The 23,965-nt window shown below is 34.1% G+C and overlaps 1 long non-coding RNA gene across 24 annotated transcripts; it reads left to right on the forward strand.

Moving 5' to 3' along the window:
- The first annotated feature begins 3,150 nt into the window (after positions 1-3,150).
- Positions 3,151-23,120, forward strand: LOC147381480 (uncharacterized). 24 transcript variants are annotated; one of them, XR_015174532.1, is made up of 11 exons: positions 3,151-3,288; positions 3,380-7,630; positions 7,723-7,784; positions 11,399-11,504; positions 12,665-12,949; positions 13,721-13,787; positions 14,033-14,086; positions 14,517-14,591; positions 15,731-15,922; positions 16,107-16,214; positions 16,887-21,725. It is a non-coding gene; the product is annotated as an uncharacterized LOC147381480 (long non-coding RNA). The 24 variants fall into 24 exon arrangements; XR_015174530.1 differs by having other exon boundaries at positions 12,665-13,310; positions 16,887-21,724; XR_015174531.1 differs by having other exon boundaries at positions 12,665-13,137; positions 16,887-21,724.
- The last annotated feature ends 845 nt before the right edge of the window (positions 23,121-23,965 follow it).

The following is a 23,965-nucleotide window of genomic DNA, read 5'->3' on the forward strand; positions in this document are numbered from 1 at the left end:
CAGGCCAGGATCCTTTCCAAAAAATGTGATTTCCGTGGAGGTACACCTTTTTTGGGGCAGGACATGTGCGCGTTCAAATGGTCATATCTCATCGCCCGTCTTTCAGTTTTCAACGTAATTTATGCCCAATCGTCCGTATCGAAAATGCCTACGTTCTCTGAGTAGAAAGATTCTCGATCTGGACTCATCTTCCTTGTCAAAAATGGAAAACAACGGGAAGCTCTGTCCGAGCGACCGTTCCCATCAAAAACTCAAAAATTTTGACGTTTTTTTAAACGCTCGTATCTCACTCTCCGCTCAACTCTTAATTTTATGAAATTTAAATATGTTGCATTTTGATTCAAATAATTTAGCTTTTTTTTTTCTTACTTTAAATTTGATTGTTTTAGTTCTTTAGCTGACAAATTATATTTTCTTTTAGTTCTCCAATATTGCATTTTAACAAGTTTTAGGTTATTTTGGGGAACTACTTAAACTTGTTTATAATTGCATTTTGATTATATGGTGGTGTTATTTCTTGATTCTTGTGTGGAAATTTGAACCTTCTAGTTTGTTTCCCGATTTCAATTGTAATTCAAGTAAAGGTAGAGTTTTCAAAGTATTTCTTTTTCAAGTCTCCTTCTAGTATTGTTCTTGCTAGTTGCCTTGGAAATTCATTTTTATGTTACCATTTATTCGACAAGGTCTTTGATTGAAACGATTACTTACTCTAAAATCTTGCAATTGATAGAGACATGGCATAATATGTACTTGGAACTGGAAAAATGTTGTGGAAGCAGCAATTATCTCTAAGACCATGTTTTTATTTGAAGGTAGTGTGGTTTTGATTTAAGAAAATTAAGCTTCTAAGTCTCAAACCCTGATGACTATTTATAGGTTCTAGAAAGACTAGTGATAAACTGATGCCCCAAAACCTGATGCTCTTTGTACGCTCCCTAACATAGCAGTCATTAGAACCATAGATGTTTTCCTTGTGTATCTCAAAGAAAAAGATCTATGGTCTATGCACTATCACAACAGGGAGCGTACAAAGAACGTTAGTTTGTCATGACTCTTTTAGAAACCTATATAAGGAATTAGAAGGTGGCATGTGCAAACACACATGTATCCAAAGGTGGCATTTGCAAACGCATATGTAGATTATATTTTTTTTATTTTATCCGAATCTAACTCAATCCATTTTGTTTTCACCTAAACAGGATCCGATCTGGCCCAATTTATTGATTCGGGTTATAAAATTCAATTTATCTAGAAAACCATATCTGTCATAAATGATACTAACTAAATTAGAAAAATTGAATTTAATTGTTAAAATATTTTGGACTTATGCATATCTAAGGATTTGCAAGTTGAATAAGCACATGGTAACCACTAACCCATCTATATCTATCAAAAAAATTAAATAAGAACTTCTCATTTCTACTAGATTGGAGAGTTAGAACAAATGTAGGACAAATGAGATCATTTTGAGAAAAAATAACACCACAACCCTCTAGTGTTGATGGCCTAGAATTGATTTAAGAGGCTATTATAATTATATTATTGATTTTTATGTTTGTAGCATTTGGATTCAATTACAATAGATCTTGCTTGCTGATTTGAGTGAATTGCTTATAAGCACTGTTATTGACAATCGTCATTCTATTTAACTTAGGAGCCAGGATTAATAGACTCATGAAAGATGAACTCTTAGAATTATGTGTGAACATATGAGTTCACTTTCATGAGTCTACGAATCCCAACCCTTAACCCAACAAGATATGTTTTGTCTAATTCAATGAAAGTTAGGTACATTTTTATCCCTTTCTTCCTTGAATCTTCTCCTTCATTTGTCCAAGTAAAAAAAGATACTCTTGGTAGTTGACCTCTCTCGATGTAAGTTGACTTGGTTGTTTGATGTGTTATTATTTTCTTAATCATTTATCCATAACTATCCTGTAGTTTCACATTTTTCTTATAAGTTATATCCCACTTTGATCAAGACAACTTAATATATCTCTTCTGTTCTTTTGAATATGAATAGGTACCATAGTGCTTCTCCATCCATTTGGCATTTTCATAATCTCAAAAATCTTGTTTAATCACTTTCAACCAACAATCAAATATTGGAATATCATTTCACCCTAACATGTATATTTTAGATATTCATCTTCTTTCATTTCTGCAATAGGCCACAATTTGGGAACAAGGTGGACTGGTCAAGGTGCCTAGGCCATGACTTGGGAACAAGGTGGTGGCTCTACTGTAATCGTTTACTTTTGTTTTTTTTTTGTGTATTCACCTAGGTCCCTCCTTGCCTTTGACACTATTATATTAAAATATTTCATATAGTAGTTTGTAGCATATATGAATTACATGCAATCCTTTTTTAGGGTTAATTCACTCAAGCATATGTGTTTTATTAATGCTTTTACATATATATGCTGCATTGTGGGAACAGATAAGAGGTCAACTTTCCATTTTAAGCCCCAATAGCACTGGACATGTTGATTGGTCAATGTAGGTTTCATATGTGATCCATTTCATCTTTTTTCGTTCTTTTACTTGTATATTTTTCTATTTTAAGATTTTTTTTTTCTTTTTAAAGATAGATATCATATTTTCATATCTATCTTGAAAATGTTTGTATACTAATTTCAATAAATTTGGTCTCTTTATTTATTATTATTTTTAAAAAAAATTAATCATTTTCAGGAAGTTTAGGATTTTGAAATTAAAAAAAACTTCAATTACTTGAAGGTTAAAGTAAAAAATATTTAATTGTGTTTGATAATTTTTATAAAAATTGATTAGTTTTTTTGATGTGTGGATTCTTAAATTGACCAAAGTTTTTTATTTTTGTACACATTAGAATGCATGAAAAACTTAGTTAAGAGCCTAAATAAAACTTAATCACTACTGAGCACGCTTTGTAAACAAGTAAAAAAAAAAACTAATAAAACGAAAAGAAAAAAATTACTAAAAATATTGTTAATTTTTAAATTAATTTATTAAAAAAATATTAATTTCTATCCGTTTCAAATGGACGGAGTTTGAACATAACGGTAATTAATTAACACGTCAAAACAGCTGTTCGATTTTGAAATCCCGCTTATTCTTTTTTATAAAACCACACCCGAGACCTCACCAACCACATCAGAACGCGTTCTCTCTCTCTCTCTCTCTCTCTCTCTCTCTCTCTCATTTGATGGCAGAGAAGAAACTCATGAATCTCAAAGAGAGACACCAGCGTCTCCTCAAAGGATTTTCGTCTCAAAATCAATCGACAACCCTCTTCAAAACCTCTAGGTATTCATCTCTTCGTCTCTCTCCCCCTCTCCCTAGTATATGATTCTCTCTTTGATTCTTAATTATTTCCTTTTTCTTCAATATTCCTCAGCAGAAGAGAAACCTATCAAGGTCAAAGTACATGGTAGCCATCACCTCTGTAAAATCTCATCGAGAGACGATTACACTGAGAAGAATAGAATCAGATTCAATGAACCCGCATTCAATGAACCCGCATTCAAAATCAGGTTTTTTTTTCAGAACCGTAAGTAGAAATTGGGATTTTCACTAACCCACATTTGATTTTCTATTTTTAACCCATTTACCTAAAATTGAACTATTGTATTGGAAATTCCCACTATGTTCTTCTGTATTATAAATCTCTACCTAACACATACATTTACAATAGAGAAGAGAGTTGTTGGTTAGTTGGGACTCTTGTCCAGTTTAAGTTGCAGAGAAGATTGATTTGAGTTTTCAAGCTAGGGCTTGGGCATCAGAAGTCTCATTCCTCTCTCTCTCTCTCTGATTTTACAATTTGAGTGATTGGGAAGGTTATTGGGACTGACAGCAAGCTACATATTGTTGCTCCAACCTTGATGTAGAACAATGGTGCATCTCTCTCAGGCCATTGAATTTGAAAAAATCTACATGTTGCTAACCAAATTGAGCCATATTTATACAACACATGCACACCAACTAGTTTTAGTGTAAAGTATTTTTACGCAGGTTAACAAGTAATTTGTTTTCCTATTTCACAATTTTCTAAAAAACTTACATGTTTCAAACCAAACAGGACAATATAATAGCAAATGTATAACACATACGTAAGTCCACTTGCAGAATATTAAATCTTAAGTATCATAATTTAATTAGAAAAATCACATTCATTTATAATATATTGTAGTATACCTCTTCAATTATCTACTCTATTTTTTCTGCATTCATTTCATTCGTCATATGGTTCTCTAATCGTACATACATTTTTGTTTACTTATTGTTTTTGAAATACAATTTTCTTGATTCTATTTGAAATTATAAAAATAATTTGAAGGCTTCTTATGTGACTTGCATTTTAGGAACCCTATATGTATTGATCATCCCTTCATCGTAATTATATTATGCGAATTTAGAGCAGTTGAGCCTATAGTATGGGTTAGATATCTTTGAATCTCAATTGGTAGTCTTTTTACTACTCTTCAACTAGAGGGTGATTCAATTGGTTAGTCTTTGATGATCACAGTGCCCCCCTTGTCTATTGCTAGTAAGGATTAGATTGTGGCCATGTTGCAGTTTTGATCACTATGTGACCCTATATGTATCCTGGGTTTGCTCCCCAGAGTTGTGACATTGAGTCTCCCCATCCACAACAAAATAAAAACAAATCACCCGAGTGGTGGAGCAGTGGTTGAGCGACCTGTGTTTGCTCCCCAGAGTCGTGACATTGAGTCTCCCCTCCCATAACAAAATAAAAAAGAATCATTCGAGTGGTGGAGCAGTGGTTGAGCGGCCTGGGTTTGCTCCCCAGAGTCGTGACATTGAGTCTCCCCACTCGTAATAAAATAAAAAAGAATCACTTGAGTGGTGGAGCAATGGTTGACGGCCTGGGTTTGCTCCCCAGAGTCGTGACATTGAGTCTCCCCACTCGTAATAAAATAAAAAAGAATCACTCGAGTGGTGGAGCAGTAGTTGAGCGGCCTGGGTTTGCTCCCTAGAGTCGTGACATTGAGTCTCCTCACCGATAATAAAATAAAAAAGAATCACTCGAGTGGTGGAGCAGTGGTTGAGCGACTTGGGTTTGCTCCCCAGACTCGTGACATTGAGCCTCCCCACCCTTAATAAAATAAAAAAAAATTACTCAAGTGGTGGAGCAGTGGTTGAGCGGCCTGAGTTTGCTCCCCAGAGTTGTGACATCGAGTCTCCCCACCTGCAAGTTTACTTTATAAAATAAATAAGAACCACCCGAGTGGTAGAGCAGTGGTTGAACGGCTTGGGTTTGCTCCCTAGGGTCGTGACATTAAGTCTCTCCACCCGCGATTTTACTTGATACGCCTGTTTGTGGTGGCATGGCGTATCCACAAGGATTAGTCCCACTTTCAAAGAGGTGGACACCTTGTCTCATCAAAAAAAGAAAAAACAAAAGACACCAAAAAAAGGAAAAAAAAATGTGAATCTCCCTTGGACATTGGGGTTAAATTTGATCTTTCACTAGGTTACATTTAGTTTCCATAGTGATCTAACCTGCATATTGTCCTAATATCTGAACCTATCTAGAATAGTTCAATTCACCATTTCACCCAATGATAACTAACGTTGAATGTTCTTCTAACGGATGACTAGTAAAAGTGGCTGTCTCATTTATTCATTGACTCTAAAACATTCACTATTGGCTTCACTGTCTCTTTTGCCTTTGTCTAATATTTATTAGGGTGATGGTATGATCCAACTCATAGGGGTTTTTTAAGTATTGCATTTCATCTGTATGGATTTTATTGATAAGGGGAGATATTATGTGAAAATGAGTTATTGAAAGAAGCTTTGTTTTGCTTGCGAATTTTAGTTTTCGTAGAAATTAGTTTTTAATTATTTAAGAATGCATAAACTCAAAATTTTCAAAAACTAGCTTATTAATTTACTCGTGATTTGGGCAATTTTTTTACATGTAGTTACATACAAATACAAATTCAAAATTTAAACCTTAGAAAATTTCAAGTCATTGGTTCATTAGTTTCTAAATACGAATCCAGGAAAATAGATCTCAAGAGATTTTTGTACTTGCATCGATTGTTTCATAGTAGGATCTTTATTATATAGACATGAACTAGTTTGTTAATATCATTTTTGACTATACATAGTTTGTTATTGGTGTCCAAAAGCCTATAAGTAGTGCAAAATCCTTTTCAATAAATCAAATCTTAGTCACATGGTTTGCTTTGTTTTATGAAACATCATGTTACCGACACTTCTAAAAAATGGTGTGGTGGTGGTGAGTAATGAAAGATCTAGAAGTGGTGAGGTTGCAAAGATGGTAAGATTTACTTTTAATGTGAATTTATCTTGATATTCGTTGTCATAAATGACAAATGCTATTTTTCTGGTTGTTGTTATAGACTTGTAGTTGCTCTGGTTATGAATTTTATATAACTTATTTCCAATATAAATTTTTTACTTGATTGTTTATGCTATTTATCTTTACAAGGTCCAGGAAAAATGGTTGCAAAGTTAATTTGTTAATTAATAGAAATTGTTAATGTTCATTATGTATTTTATTTGAACCCTTTCACACATCTCTCCCACTCTCCCTTTGTCAATTAATGTGGTATACAAAGTGGAGTTTTAGAAACATTCATAGATAGAGGTGGTATTCATTCTGAGCCGTGTGAAGAAAATGGATGTAAAATTTAATGGTCTTTCAGTTCCGAAGGTATTATGAGTCCCTAGGTTAGTTTTCATTCTTTTGTTTTGACTTGTATGAATTTTTTTACATTGATGGACTATAGTACTACTAAGTGTTCTGTTTTATTCATTCTTATTAGGACATTCAACTTAGAAAATGTTTTACAATCCCATACATAGGCAAAGCATAGTGATGTGAAGTCATGGAGAATATCAAAAGCTCCATACCTAAAAAATTTGGTAGTCTTTGGTGTTCCAAGCGGAAAGTACAGAAGGTATGCATTTGGGTTTTGTATCAAAAAAGTGTGATTTGGTGGAATCGAATGGTTCTTAATACCGTATGCATTTGATTAGGTTAAAAATTATTTGACCTAGAAGCCAAAGAGGGATTTTTGGGATAGACAAAGGTCCTATTCCTAATGTTGAAGATGTGGTCATTAATCATTTTGCCTAAATGAAAAAGGAAAAAAATCCAAACAATTTAAAGATGACATATTTTATAAAAAAACAAAGAGATTTTGGTTAGAGGTTGAATATCAAAGCATTTAAAGGATGGCATTATCATAATTTGGTTTATTAAGTCTTGCAATTTTATTGTAGTAGAGAAAAATATTGTTAAAGTGCTTCAAAACTAGAATTTAGGGAAATTGTGTCTAATTTGTTTCCTATATTTTCTTGAATATTTGAAGAGTAGAATTTGGTTTAGTCCTTGCTGCAAATTTGAATTCTATTTGGAGAACAAAGAAGCTAAAACAAACCCTTTTTGGAGCCATCAGAGAAGCTCCTCACACTATTAGGAAGGTAACAAGGCAGGACCATGCAAGTAATGTTCAAATTTTTACCTCAATACAACGAGACCACAAGTTTTCGATTGAAATTAGAATCAAGAAAGCTTCAAAGAGATTCTTTCAACGGATAGAGTACAAAAAATGCCTTTTGATCGATCGATCGAGCTAATTAAAAATTGGTATATATCCAATCCTTTCTTTCTCATTTTTTTTATCATTGATTTTTTTTATATATTTATTTATTGTTGGGAAAAATGACTTCTCATTTCAGGCATGGAGAAATTGCATGGGTCGTATCGATTATCAACTTAATCTTCATCTTTGCTGCATCTGGTAAGTCTTATCTGAAACAGCAAACCATTGGTCCACTTTACTCCTTTTGCCTTACCATGCAATCTAAGATCTTTCTCATTGAACACTCTTTGTAGTGTTTTGGTTTTCTTTGCATGCTCTATCATTAGGGCGTGTTTCGATTGAGGCATGTTCATGTGAAAATGGGTCGGGCAAATGATGGAATTTTTTCCCCTTGGGAAAATGTTGAATCATGAAAATTTACTCAAAGTAGAAAAAAGAGGCCGTGGGCCAAGTCATGTGGCCCAAAAAGGCAAGGTTTAAAGCATATACATACTCTCCACATTAAATTTTTAACAACAAATGCTGGATCGTTGTTGTATATCGTTGCTGGGGTTTTTTTTTATGGTTTTCCTTTTATTGTCCTACTTAATCAATGAAATGTGCTATTCTTTTTGGTTATTATTGCTTTAATTTGCCTCGCCCCGACCTACCCCTATAGGGTCGATTTTTCCCACTTTTAAACAGTTTCGGGGCAGTATGTGAGTAGAAATGAAAAATCGATTCGACCCCACCGATGCCCCGCCTCGCCCCGCCCTTATAGGGTTGATTTTTCTCACTTTTAAATGGTTTTGGTGCGGTATGGTAGTAGAAATGAAAAACCGATTCAATTTCGGGGCGGAGATGCTTTTGATATACCCCATCCCACCCCAATTATATTTATATATCTAAGATCTACTATTAAGAAGTACCACTTCTTTATCTATTCATCATGCACGAATCTCAAGAATCGAAAATTAAAATTTATTCCATTCTCCCGCCTACTATTTCACACCCCTCTCCCACTATCCCTTTGTCAATTAATGTGGTATACAAAGCAATTTTAAAGACATTCATAGATAGAGGTGTTATTATTTTGAGTTGTGTGAAGAAAATGGATGTAGAACTTAATGGTCTTACGGTTCCAAAGGTAGTATGAGTCCCTGGGTTAGTTTTCATTCTTTTGTTCTAACTTGTATATATATTTTTACATTGATGGACTATAGTACTACTAAGTGTTCTGTTTTATTCATTCTAATTAGGATATTCAACTTAGAAAATGCTTTACAATCCCATACATGGGCAAAACATAGTGATGTGAAGTCATGGAGATTATCAAAAGCTCCATACCTAAAAAAATTGGTAGTCCTTGGTGTTTTGAACGGAAAGTACAGAAGGTATGCATTTGGGTTTTGTATCAAAATGTGTGATTTGGTGGAATCGAATGATTCAGTACGTCATAAGAGGCAAATAGTGACATCTAAGTAGCAGTATTAACGACTTACCAAAGTATTGGTTCTACAATGACAACCTTTATCAGTCGTCCCATGAAAAATGACTCTGTTTTCGTTCAACTTTATTGTCGCTGTGGAAGAAAATTTTGAACAGTTGTTTTACTTCGTCGAACATAGGGTTTTTGAAGTCGTTTTTTGCCCTAATACACACGATCGAGTGAGGTTGAGGGTTTTCCTCAAAGATTGCCACTCTAGGTACGTTTCTCCTCAACATAGGGCTTTCTTTGAAATTCCTCTCTAATCATATTTTTTCCTCACTTTATGGATTCAATCGTTGCCTTCACCTTCTCCTTCTCCTCTTAATCTTCGAATCAAACATAAGTGAGGGTTTTATCTTTTTAGGGTTTATATTATTCCTAAATTAAAAAAATTGTTCAAAGAGAGATCTATCATTCTATTTCTCACCTCTGAGAGAGAGAGCACAAGCCCTAACCATGGATGGATCCTGGGGAAATCGTGGGTCTTTGATCTTGTTAGCAGTCATTCTTTGTGGTAAATCTTGTTATTTTCTCAAATCTGATAGATCTATCTTGATTAGTAATGGTCTTGAGTATCAATTTCCTCATCTTTGATCTATTTATATTTCTTCCTTGTTTTCTTTGATGATAAAGATTCTCTTTAGGTTAAATGATTGTGATAATAGGATTTTGATCTTTTATGAGTAGATTATAACAGGTTTAGACCATTTTTGAACTCTGTTAATATGGAGTTCGTAGGAGCTCTCTTTGTGTTAAACTAGAACAGAGATCCATTATATAAAAATTCGATTATTTTAGGGTTTCTTTTGAACTCCCTTTCTCTTGTAATTTATATTGTTTTTGGAACAATGTAGGTTGGATGGATCCATACTATATGAATCTGTACAGTTGATATATGATATTCTTAGGTTGAAAGGTTATTTGATAAATGGATTGTACAGTATGGCAACATAGGTTACTTGATTGGAAATTTAATGGAATAGAGAATGCATTTGATGAGTTTTGGGAGAGGTTTTGGAGAGATTGTAACAGAAAGATTGACGGATTTGGAGTTCTTGAGTTTGGGTTGGGGATTGATTTGAGTTCCATTTCATGACTTCAAAGCCAAGCTCCATTCTATTTTAATAAAGATTATGATTATTTCCCCATTTTCCCATTGTTGAATCTGGGATGTTAGCAAAGGTGACTTAATCTTTGATGTGTTGGTGGTGTTAGTGATGAGAAACCTCACTATCAGTTTATCAAACCCTGATTTTGAGCCAAATGTAAGTTTCATTTCCTTGCAAGTTGTGTATTGTTCTTAATGGTAAGTGAACATTTCCTTCCAATATTACAGGAGAACTTGAGAAGTTAGAATTAGATGCTTAAGTTCTACCTTTATGATCATCAGAACCTTATCCCAAAAATCCGGGGTCTATAAGCCTTCACCTAATCACTTTCGTGTTCAATTAGATCATTGGGCTGCAGAATCCTAATCACTTTTGCTTTGCCGCATATTATATTACAAGATCATAAAATTTGGTTAAGCCGTCTAAAAGAACCAAACAAGTCTGACCAAATTTCATGGTTAGAGGGGAGAAAATGAGAGGCCTGATTTTGGATGACAATCCCACTCAAACAAGATCACTGATAGTGTAGTTTTTTATTGAATTTTAAACCATGGATACTTAATTGTGGTTGACTTCATGTCTTTTGCAAAGTAATCTCTCACTAAAAAATCACTGACAAGTGCTTGTTGGTATAATTGCTGGTCTTTCTCGACTATCATGCTTTGAGTCTCTCCGTGACTTTTGTTGGGTTTATTTCAGGGAATAACAAAGCCTATGCTTTACATTGGTATGCTATTCAATATGTTTGAGTGGCATGCGGAAGATCATTCCTAATTTCAATATCTATTCCTAATTTTTGTGTTCATTATGCTGAGAGTGCATTTCAACCTGGCAGTACAAATTATCAGCACTGTGGAGCTTCAAAAACTTTGTACGGGATAAGACCTTTGGTTTAATCCAAATGTTTCAGTCCTGTTTTGGTTTTTGGAAAACCTGAAACGAAGGAACAATTCAAGATTTTAAATCTTGGTTCTTTGAGTTCTTTATCCTCTAGTGATTTTTCCCTCTTCTTGCCACCAGCCAATTTCTCCCTCAAGTCCCTCCTTAATGGACTCCTTTGTCTTCGTATGTGTTTTAGTAGAGTTGTTTTCCTTTACACTTGACTTGTTGCAGTTCTGTGCAGCTTGCTAAAAATGTGTGCACACACATATGCAGGTAGGCATATGGTGTGTGTTGATGAAATGCTTTGGTAATTGGACTTGTTTTGACAGAAATCAATTTTATGAAACTTGCAGGATCTACAAATTCGGCCGAAATACTTAGTGACAATATAAATGCTGCGGTTAAAAGGGTTATGTGAATGGCTTCTATTCTCTTTAGTCTTCTATTTACTTTTCGAAGGTACTTACCTTTTCTTTTTTCACATATCCTGATAGTTTTCTGAGGATTTCACGATATTACTATTTCACTATCATGGTCGGACAAGCGAATGGGATCAATTTGAGTGAACAAAGCGTACAATTCATGTTAGTGTAAAGAAGCAAACAAAATGGTACTATTTTTTGTTAATTTTTAGGTTCCATACTACTATATCATTGTCTAGGTGGAAACATTATCATATGTGTAACTAGATTTTAGTACTTCTCAGCATTGCTCTGTGAAATCAACAAGGTTCTATGATATGATTCCTCTTGGAAACTCCTCTTGATGATCTCTTCTAGGAATCTTTTAATTCAAAGGAAACACAAGTTGTGTAGAAACAAAAGATGATGTTGATCGGATTAGAACCTTAAGGAAGCTATGTCCTTAAAACCCCAACCTTGAGTGGCGTCTCAAGGTTGGGGTTTTAAGGACATAGCCTCCTTAAGGTTCTAATCCGATCAACATCATCTTTTGTTTCTACACAACTTGTGTTTCCTTTGAATTAAAAGATTCCTAGAAGAGATCATCAAGAGGAGTTTCCAAGAGGAATCATATCATTTGGTATCAAAGCTCCAAGATTGCTGGAAAAATGAATCATCATTGAGAGAATTCTTCGAAGATTGGGTTACGTGCCATTCAATTGGAGATTCAACGGAGTAGACCTTGTACCCCAACAAAATTCATATCAATTAAAGACAATGGCTGGAAACCAGGTTTTTATTATTTTAAAACATTCTTGTTGGAAACCATGAACATTCATTGAATTTCGTAGTTGTTCTTATATAGTTCTTTGTGAATTCTGCATTTTCTTTGCGGTATTTTTTTTGTGAGTTCTGAAAATTTTCTTGCTGAAATTACAAATTATGATCGATCATCAACATTCAATCTAAGATATATAATCTATATGATCATCTTTGTTTTTTAAAAGATTCAGATTTTAATTCCGTGTGCAAGAACAAACCAAAGTTGCTGTCCACAACATGATTTGTTGCTGAAACACAGCTACATTAATTCTAATCTAAGTTGGGTTTTTCATTGAAAAAAACCTATCTGCTTTATTTAATTTGTGGTAAATTTTGATCTTGCATGTGGGAAATAACCTTGTGCAGCATGTTCTGACTTTACCCATAACTTTGTAGGTGGTATGCGAAACGATTTTTGCATCCAGATGTAGTTATAGTATGTGATTATATTTTATTTGGGATGAAGATCTTGGAGTTGAACACTTCGATGCAGAGAAGTATTCCTATTTTTTTCGTTAATTGATTTTGTTACTTGAGTTATTGTATTCATATTTTATACTTTGTACCAGGTATATTCAACTAATAAAGAAACACAGCTTGGATATTTCTCAACCAGGTCTTGAGCCAAATAATGGTTTGACATGGCAGATGACAGAGGAGAGGAGACAGAGAAGTTCACAAGTTGGATTTCTATGTTGTCAACTCTTTTTCAATGACTTACAAATTTCTTGATTTTGATATGAATATAGGTGAAAATGTGATATGATCCAGTCTTCAGACAGTTTTAAATTATAAATGTGTTGATTATGCACCCCTACAAAAGAGAAACAGGGTTGGTGTACTGAGCCGCATTTGCCTCCATGTGCAGCGTATACTCTCTCTCTCTCTCTGTGGTACCATGTGCTTGACAAGCAGGAAAATTACCTACTTGACGTAAAGTGTGCCACATGAAAAATCGATGATAAATCTGTCCTTGAATAGACTGTAGCCTCAAAACTGCACAACAGTTTGATTCTATTCAAAATTTCAAATGGATTCTTTCGTAAGTAAAATTAATTTGGGCTCTGTCTCAAATCTTATCTATAATAAGCAAGCCAAGATGCTTAATTATTAGATCATTCTATATAGAATGACATGAACAACATATTTTGGGCTATAGTTTGACTAAGGGCTCATTCATTCTTTGTTCTGGATGATGAACAAGTTTATTTCGTATCAAACATGCATATAAACAGTGTTCTCTGTGGGTAAGCTTATGTTACCACCCACACCGTGCTTCTCTCCCTTTGTATGTGTCGCAAATGCCCATGAGGGATCACCCATGGAGAGCTTGGTGTTGTCCTGGTGGTATAGAGTACAATATATTGTTGTTTGAGATCAAACGAACTATAATCCCTTCACACTAGTATGTAACCATGCTGACTCAGTTAACTCTTTTGTTCGTTGATTCAGTTTTGTGGAAATTATGGCCCCTGTATTTTCTCGGGAAGCATGGTGTTGCATGTGGCATATGATTCAGGTGTCATTAAATTTTGATGGAACACCCTGTTCCTTTATTTATTTTTTTTTTTTGATAAGCAAGTGGGTTATTGGTTAATAATTAGTAGGTGAAGGCGGGTTTTGTGGCATTGACTCTCACAGAATTAAACCAACTTAGCAAGCTGGCATCTTCATGCTGCTCCTTTACTTCAGAATCCTTTCGGTTGAATCTATTTTAGATTTTAACCTTCCAGTGACAAGTTGTGTCTAATAATGAGTTTGTAGAATGATTTGGTGCATGGATGGGGTATGGACTTTGCGCTAAGAAGATGTGTTGAGGTTAGTGGATTTTGTTTTTCTGATTCATCTCTTTTACTATAAGCACATATATACATGAAGCCTAGGCAGATGACCTGTATGTTCCAATCGTTTGCCTTGTTCGGATTCAGGCAAGACCGGTGTGTTAAAGGTTGACTAATCAGATAACCCTTAAGGCTTCCAGTGGACTTGATTACTAATTACATTATCCAAAATTCCAAATAAGGAACTCAAATAAACTTGAATAATAATTGGGTTTATTTTGGCTGGTATTGAAGAGTTGGACCATATTTTTTTCTTAAAGTAACTGTAAACCTTATTTTCATCCAGTAATGGGCCAATAAATTGTCCAGTGGTCCATCTGTAAAATGAACGATTCAGCCATGATTTTCATATCTACTGGGCACTTTTTATGTCTGATTTCACCCCTTAATTTCCTTCATCCAAGCAGCCGGCATACGAGAAGATTGGTGTGGTTGACTCGCAATGGATTGTTCATCAAGTCATACCTTCTCTTGGGAACCAGGTGAGACATCATTCTTGACAAACTTGTGGCATAGTTTGATTGATGTTTCTGTACTTTGTGAGTTGTGTTGAAGATTCTTGATGTAGAACATTATACCCAATTAATTTTTCTGTTCGTGTTTAATATATCAATAAGAGAACATATCAACAAAGTAGAATATACTCCAGCAATCCAGAAGCAAAGAAACAAAAGGAAAATGAGAGTTCCAAAGAGCCAGACCAAGTTGATAACACAAGGAAAGTTGTCCAAGGAACTTGAAAGAAGAATGACCTAATTTTCTGTAGTTGAGGATTGGCATCCAGTGAATAACGATGAGGCTTTGTTATCCTTAAATCACAATCATGTTTGTGGAAGGGTCATGTGCACCAACACAAGCACATTTCATTCTCCACTAGGACTTCTTGGAGATTCTGGAGGAGACCAATACTCATCCATCCAAATTCTCATTCCTGTAGCCTGACCCACTGTTTCTTCGTCAACCACATTGGCACAACTAATGATTGCTATCATCTTTGGTCCATTGCTGATCAACTCAGACATACTACCTCTCTACTATGACAATACAGTTAGTTATCAGCTGACTGTGTCTAGGGTTAGTTAACTAGCTTTTTTCTTAGGCAATACAGTTCTTACATGGGATATGGGACCAGTCAGTCGAGGCAAGGTTCATAGATCCCGCTGGAGAACAGGGAGGGCTATAGCTGTAGGACAGCAGCGGGTCATCAATCTAGGGCACATGGCTGCACCAGACAGCCAGGAGCAATTGTTGATACACGTTATGATATTTGTGGCCAAACAAGGGGAGAGATCCCTCTAACCACCCTGCCAGAGGGTAATTTGCTTAGTTTCACCATCTCGAGGAATGATAAGAGTTGGATGTAAATCATGATACCATGATTTTTGATATTAACATAGAAATAAATGAAGGGCCAACTGCTGTATTTCACCACCACATCTGGGCTATGCCATGCAGAAGAAATTCATTGGGCACAGTTCAACTTGTGTTTTATTCCCCACCAAAATGGAAACAAAACAAAAAAATTAGTGTTTGATCTATGTTTTATCCTTAGTGGAAAGACCTTTGGTTTATATTTTTTGATCTATGAGCTAATAAGGTTTATATTTTTTTCTGCTTTTAGACACCTTTTAAGTCCAAGCAGCGGAAATTCATGGTTGCAAGCCCTTGGAAAATGCTTATCTGAGTCCAAATGGGAATTGGAGGATTTTTTTTTGAAGTGTTTTGATGAAAGTGTTGATGGATATGACAAGCTAGACTTCTCAACAAAGCTTAAACTCTTGAATTTTCTATACGATGAAGCTCTTAGCACCCCGTAAGTGATAAAGGATTAATTTACCATCTAATTGGGTATTTTTTGTTCTAGGAAATACCATGTCTCACATTTACCACCCAGATGGGGAGGATGATCTCATCCTTACACCTTGTCAATTTGAGTTTCCGTCTGTACTAAATGTTGTTGTTTGTGATGTTTTCTCTTTTTTTTTTTTTCCTCACAGGTTGTCAAAATGAGCATACAATGTAGCATGCCATCCAAGTATACCTGTATGATGTTACTTCCAGCTGACAGAAGGAAACAAGCCTCTGAATCAGTTGGGATGCAAGATGTATGCATTCATCTAAATTTTTCTAAAACATATGCTATGCTAGCTAAAATTCCTGTCGTAGTAAATAGTACTCAACCAAGTTCTAAGTTCTTTTATTGGAAGTGAGTTCATATCCACTTTCTCTATCTCAATCCTTCACGTGCATTCTAATATTGTAACTTGTACATCATGTTTCATGTGCATCTTTCTGATAATTCGACGATTTCGGGGCAATATGGGAGTAGAAATGAAAAATCGATTTGACCCCGACGGTGCCTCGCCCAACCCCTATAGGGTCGATTTGGGCCCCACAAGTTGGTTGGGCTTAAGATAATTTGGGTTTGGTAGGGGTTATGAGATTTTGGGGAAGGGTTTGGGAAACTCAAGAAATCTCGGGATATTACTAATGTTCTAATTTATGGACTTACTAATGTTTTTTATGCTCATTTTTACAATTGCGTACTTATCATTCGATTTTTTTATTGCAATTCTCCTATCTTCCATCCCATAAGTAGGTTGTTTCTTACGTCTTTTCTAGTTATATATTTGTAGCAATAAGTTGTGGATTTTCAGATAAAATGGGTCAAGTAGCAAAAGAAAACTCTGCTTTGTATTTGTTTGTATTATACTAGATAGGATGGGCCAAGATATTTATTTTTTTCATTTTCTAATATTTTGCTTGTATTGTGCTAGACTATGTTGAAATTTCTTGAGAGTCGGAAGGAAAATCGAGTCTGGTACAATGGATCATACTATTCTCTTGGGGTAAGTATTTTAAGTATTTTTTGTATATTTCTATTCATGTTCTTAGTTTTGAAGTGATGCTTAGATCTCATGTTGTATTTAAATGTTTTGTAAGTATAATTGGGTTGTATTGTTTGGTTGCATATTGTTATTTCTGTTTCAATACATTTAGAGAGACTAATGTGATTTCCTTGCCTTTTGAAAAGAAGACTTCAAATTCTACAACACTAGACATAGCTTATACTAAATATAGAAGGTGAGTTCTTTTTAAATTTTTATTTTATTTTTAATGAAAGAATTTTATTTTGCCTAGAATTTTATGAGAAATTTTAGGGATTATCTGGGTTAAATGCTTGAATGGGTGATGTTTAGTTATTGAAATGTTGTTTTTGATGTGCATTAGAGTTATTAAAAATGGTTGGTTTAGTAATTTCGGCAATTTCCTTGTGAACTTTAATTAATTGTTTGGGCACATGAATAGGAAGCCCAAAAATTCTATTGTCAAGCTCACCACTTTTTATTGTATAGTTTGACATTTTTTTTATTGTTGGATACAATAATCTAAAAAAAAATGTCGAACTCAACAATAAAAATATTGAACTTGGCAATAAAATGTGGTGAGCTCGACATTGGTAAAACAAGCCATTTTTCGTTTTTTCGTTGGATCCAACACAATCGAATGATCCATAGATATTACTCGTTGGAGAATGCAAATGACCGTTGGAACCAAAGTTGTCTATTTAAAGCGTTTCCCTTTCTCTGTCTTGTCCCATCTCTCTCTCTCTCTCACTCCCTTCCTCGTATGTTCAAGCAAGTAATCTTGAAGAAGAATCCTAATCTTCGAGGGCAACCAAGGCCTCATCATGAAATTTTGGTAGTTAGCGTTCCACAAAAACAATAATCTGAAGAAGATCCAAGGAGATATCTTGATGTCTTCAATGGCATCGGTGGAGGTAAGGTGAAATCCCATCAGAACCCCAGCCTTCCTCTTCTCTCTAATTGGGCGAAATCTCATTAAAACCCTAACCTTCTTCTTTTCTCTAATTATCTCCTTTAATTGTTTTTACCCCTAACCTTATTTTCAGTACAACACTCCATTTTGCTAGATTTCTCAAGTTTATCTCTAACTATCACATAGTTCTGATTTTTTTTTCCTAAACCTTGTTGTGCCACTTTGTATTTTTATCATATTTCTCAAGTTTATCTTCTAGTTCTTCAAATTTTGAAATTGTTCTTCAAGTTTTATCTTAGTTTGGTGAATATTATCATTCGGTTACAATCTGTATGTATTTGTGGTGTTTGGTGGATATTCGGCGTACGTTTGGCTAGTTGGAATAAAGGTGTGTTTGGCTGGTAGGAGTTGGGAAATATTTTTGGTCAGTCTAATTTGTTATTGGACTCTCAGTTAAGTGAGGTAATTGGATTCTCAATTTGGTAGGCAAACAACTGGAAGGGACAAGGGTGTGTTTGGTAGAAATTGGGGTATGCTAAATTATGTTTAGCCAGTCTTTTTTGGTGCACGTATTTTTGTTTTTCATGCTTTTACAAAAAAAAAAAAAAAAATTTCTGTTATACAAGAATTTCTATTTGGTTTGCAACATTTAGGTTGCATGGAAACTATTTTATTTTTAGGCGAACGATGAAATTGTTTTCCTATTTCACATTGTTCTTAAAAAGGATAGAAATTTCTGACTGATACAACGGACATTAATCACTACTCTATTTGCATAATGTCTTTCATCAGCTATCATCGAGCTTTATTTTTTCCATAACAATAACACCTTCCTTAACTTATTCCCACATTGCTAAATTGGTTAAAATCTTTGTGTTGGTACAATGACCTGTGTGTTGAACTTTGTCATGGTTTTTTGTAATTCTCTTCTCCATGCATAATATTTCCTTAAATGTTTAGTTTTCATACGTCTTACCCCCCTTTATTTAGTGCAAATATGAATCTTTCTTATCGATTTTGTGGCTTGTCTCGGGTCACTTAATCTTAGCAAAATAAAAATAAAAAAAATTCAATAAATACATTGTCAAACTTAAAGAAAAATATGGCATTTGTTCCATAGCTTCAATAACCCATCTCCAATTGGAATCAGATCTCCCTGTTCCACCCATAAAAAATCTTAGGCTCCTTTTGGTTTTAAACATAGAATTTTTGGGAAAAAAGAAAAAAGAATTAATGCTCATCAAACCACATTTCAAATTCACATTTTCACCCCAAAAAAAAAAAAAAAATTTCTTTTAGAAAACTACATGCTACCAATCAAACATAACCTCTAATGGGTATAATGGATAGTGATGTCAGCCTTATGCAATTATAGAGTTTTTGAATAATTCTCCTTTGTACTCCATCGTTGTGCATATAGAGAACGTCTCACTAGTCCTTTTTGCAGAAATTTCCTAGAAGTGCATGCTATACTTTTGTAGTTCTTGGATTCACTCCCATAAATTGTTGCAAGTATTGGAAGTAGTGACCAATTATCAATATTTAATGACTTCTTATGCTTTCATTTTTGTAGATCAATATTTTTTCATTGTTTTCATGGTTAGTTGTTAGGAATCGTAGATAAATTATGCTATCCCTAGGAAAAAGAAAAGACTCCTAGCTTACAACCATATCCCATTAACTATTAAATGCAACATGAACTACCATGGTGATCTACCTTTTATCCATTAGTCCATGACTTCAAGCTTGGGAAAAATCAGTGTACCTTACATTAACACCAGTTTTGTTTCCAAACCGTACCTTAGGCACGGTCATTCGCTAGTGTGTATATCCTGATTTGTGCTAGATTAGGAATAATCCATGTTAGTTAATGCATTCATCTACATTGGGGTTAATCATTATCAATATTTTAAAAACTTATGTCTTGAGGCATGAGGCGTAGGCCTCAAGGCGAGGCGTAGGCTTCATGGCTTGAGGCTTAAGCCTCATCAAATATTAGTAAGGCTTACGCCTCATGCCTCACACCTCAATATGCAATGAGGCTTACGCCTCAATATGTTCAACATAACCCAAAATCGTGGGTTAAAAAATTCAATTTTTTATTTTCTTATTATATTTCACACAAATACCCCCCCTCCCCAAATGTCTCTTATTTACATAACTCTACTAAATAGAAGAGTTTTTTGTCTTCTAAACCTAGATTATAAAGAGATCTCTCAAAATCTCTCTTTAAAATCTTAAAATCTCCTTATACCAAAATTTCTTCCTAGAGGCTCCAATATTCATTGAATTCGAATCCATTGGTTACTAAAACTTTTGTATGAAGATTGTGAATAGAACCAAGAAATCAAGGATTTTCTAAGGTTTTGAGGCATGTGATTTTCTATGTATATTCTTGAACTTTTTACCTTTTTTTTTTCTTTCGAAAACTCATATTTCTCTTTTGTTTTTGTGTTTGATTCTTTTGTACACAATTTTCTCTAATTTATAATAGGGTCTAAAACTCTATTCCTAGGCCTAGAGTAGTTGTTTATTTGATGTTTGATACCCTATGAGTGATGATACATCTTACATTTTTAATGTATATTTTTATTTGATGCTTGTAGGTAATTTACTTGTTTTTATATTTTTTCTGAATTTATTATAAATTTTTTTATATATTTTTAAGATTTTTTAACAAAAATTAATTGAGGCTTATGCCTTGATGCGCCTTGAGGCTTACATCTCATCTCAAGAACCCAAAACACCTCAAATACGCCTTCGGTAATTATTAGCCAATTGTTTGACTAAAGGTTCAATGTAAATTGGTTATGAGTAACAATTAATTGTTTATAATTAATTTAATTGTTAGTGACTAGTGAGTAACAATGGTTGGTTAATGATTTTAGTTTCATTATTTGCATTTAATGATTTTTTTCCATTTTTAGTTGTTAATATTAAGTGATTAATGATTAGTGACGAGTGGTTAGCATTTAGTAGTTTATAAGGTTTAGGGGTTGGGGGGCTTGGGATTTATGTTTTGGAGTTGGGATTTTTAGGATTTAGGTTTAAAGGTTAATGATTTTTTTATTTATAGATCAGTGGTTGGTTAAATGTTAGTAGTTACCAGTTCGTGGTAAATGTTCAATGGATAATTTTGATTAGTGATTAGTGATTAATGATCATTTATTGGTTGAAGGTTAGTATTTAGTGATTTAGTTGAAATGATCAATAATTTGGTTAGTTGAATTTAGTTACAAATTGGTAGTGAATGTTTTATTATTGTTGGATTGCACAAGTTAGGCATTACAACACTAAATCATGATTTTTGATTCGCTAAACCATTTGTTGTCTATTTTAGTGAGGTTTCTAATCATTAGGGATTGTTTGCATGTTTATAAAATGTCAAATTTTTATTCAAATTCTACTTTGTTATAACATAGAAACAACTCTAAATTTTGTTTTTTTAACTTGAAGTCCCAAATCTATGCTTTTTACTATAAAAAATGATCTAAAAAATTTTCTTTTGCAATGTTAAACCATTCTCAAAATTTGAGTTTTGTAAATGAAAAATGGCATTTCAAATTTGGATTTTTTGTACTATGAAAATAATTTTTAAACTTTGATTTTGTGATTGGGCTCTTCCAAGTACCACTCTGGTTAAGCAAATGGTACTTGAGCATGAGAGCCTCTGATTTCGTTTCACATTACTTTATTATATGATTTTTTACATGGTAATTCAGTTTATGTGACTGGGGTTTCTCTTTTTTACCCCTTATTACATACTGATTAGTGTTGTTTGTCTCACCCCCTCATGAGTTTTATACATCGTATTTGATTTATGCTCTTGTTGTTCATGCATTTGGGTTGAACAGTCAAAATTCTTCTTAGGTGGAGAGAGTTGGAACATTGGACCCCTGATGAAGATGATCTAGAATGCTCCAAATTGGAAAATATATATTTGAATAGGAAGACTTAGAAAAGTAAGCCTCAAGAATAGCAAGTGAGGGTGAGGAAACTCAAGATCTTCATTTAGAGGAGGAACGAGGCCTTTCATTTTCATGTATATTTTTATTTTGATGAGGAGATCGACCAGATACCTCAACTGCTTGAAATCACCTAAACTGTTTAAAACCACTCCTCTCCATTTCAAGGTCCTCGCTCTCGTGTATCTACCCGAACGAGCAACAACTCTGTCATGGCGTCCACCCTTAGACCTTACATCTCCACAGTCAACAAAGAAGCACTCCTTTTTTTTTCAAGAACTTAATCTTCTCAAGTTTAAAATCAGCATCATATTTATAAAAAAGAAATCTAAGTAGAAGGCCTAGAGTTCTCAATGCTTGCGAGATGTTGAATTCATAGGAAGGCCTTTGTATCATGAATCCAAGAGATTATTAAATAGATGCATTTCTCATTTTGGTTGACATGTAGTGTATCGCAATGAATTAAACTTTCTTTCAACCTTCTAACAAGTATTTCCTTTTCCTTTGATCAATACTATATAAAGGTTTTAGAATCGAATATTCAAACAAGATCAGAGAATGTATCTTTCTATGGGGAAGGCTTGAATCCTGTATTACTTTGGGATTTGCAATGTGAGTATTGTTCTTCCATTTAAATCCATCTTAAGTAATATAAACATAAGTCATCTATAGGATTTTTTTTTCAGTAAATTTCACTTCGGTTCCTTAATCAGTAGTATAGTGGGTGACTCATCATTATCACCTGATGACCACCACCATCATTATTAGATCATTTTATGTTCATCATGATATGACGATATGTTACAATCTCAACTTTGAAGTCATGGGTTGAAGCCATGATGATGATGACCATGTTCATGATAATACTCATGATGAGGTTGTTTATAATGATCATGATGATGATAATGTCCATGTAATGATGATGATGATAATCATTATTAGAATCATTGTATGTTCATCATGATGATAACAACCATCATTGTATGATCAACATATTCGAAACTAATATAATTTCTTTAGGCTATCAATGTTGCCTGTAGAGACGTCGGTTTGGTAACTGATGTTATATGTCTTTAACCTTGGTTAAATAACCGATGTCAAATGCCTTACGTGGTAGTTTTTTTTTCCTATAGCTCCTGTGGCAGTTTTAGTGGTTGAGAGAGTGCCATGCCGACAAACAAACAAACTAAATCTAATCGTTTAAATTTGTAAGTTTTGTGGTTGTTGACTTTTAATACCCTCGTCTGGCTTAGAAGGGATTTTTTTTCCTCTCTAAATCTCATCTAAGGCATGAAATGCTCAATACAACGGATCGGTCGGGTTGATAAACTTGGCTCACTCCTCATTAATACTAAATAAAATGTCTTATATATTGACAAGTGGCATTTAAAAAATATATATATTTACAATTATTTCTCCTAAAATATATTTAAAAATCCACATATATGAAATTAAAAGTAAATATAAAATTGAGTGGGGGGGGGGGGGGGGGACTCATCTTGTGTGCACGCACCCGACCTCGACCTCGGGCATGAAATGCTTGTGCACAAACCTAATCCAAGGTCGGGATAAAGACTTATGAGAACCTTCCCAATTATGTGTGAAGCTAAGATAAAATTATCAAACCAAAATAAACAACCAAAGCAAATATATGTAGCAACTTATCACACATAGTTGGTAAACCATGATATTAAGATTTACGTGAAAAACACTACCAATAAAAAAGGGAAAAACTAAAGGGCAACTCTGAGAATAATCCATTATTTCAACATTTTATGAATGAAAGATACGAATTTATGATCGTGCTTAGTACACAATATTAAGAGAGATTCTCTTGCCACCCCAACTTTTGCTAATGCCACCCCAATTCGTCCATAAATTACCAAAAAATTAACACACATCATGGAGTGGCATTAGCAAAAGTTGGTGTGGCAAAGAAGTTCGCCTTTTTAAAGTGCTAAATCATTTTTTTTTTGAAGAACGTGAATCTTATTTCTATATGTCCCTTTCCTCATTTTTTGCAGTTTAGATAAGCTTCATTTTCAACATCAATGTCCTTTAGATTACATTTTACAAGCTTAAAGATAGTTGTAACCCTATATTCTAATGAT

The sequence above is a fragment of the Akebia trifoliata genome, unplaced genomic scaffold (assembly GCF_017979445.1).
Source record: "Akebia trifoliata isolate Shusen 1 unplaced genomic scaffold, ASM1797944v1 Contig00401_ERROPOS105446, whole genome shotgun sequence".
Lineage (NCBI taxonomy): Eukaryota > Viridiplantae > Streptophyta > Magnoliopsida > Ranunculales > Lardizabalaceae > Akebia > Akebia trifoliata.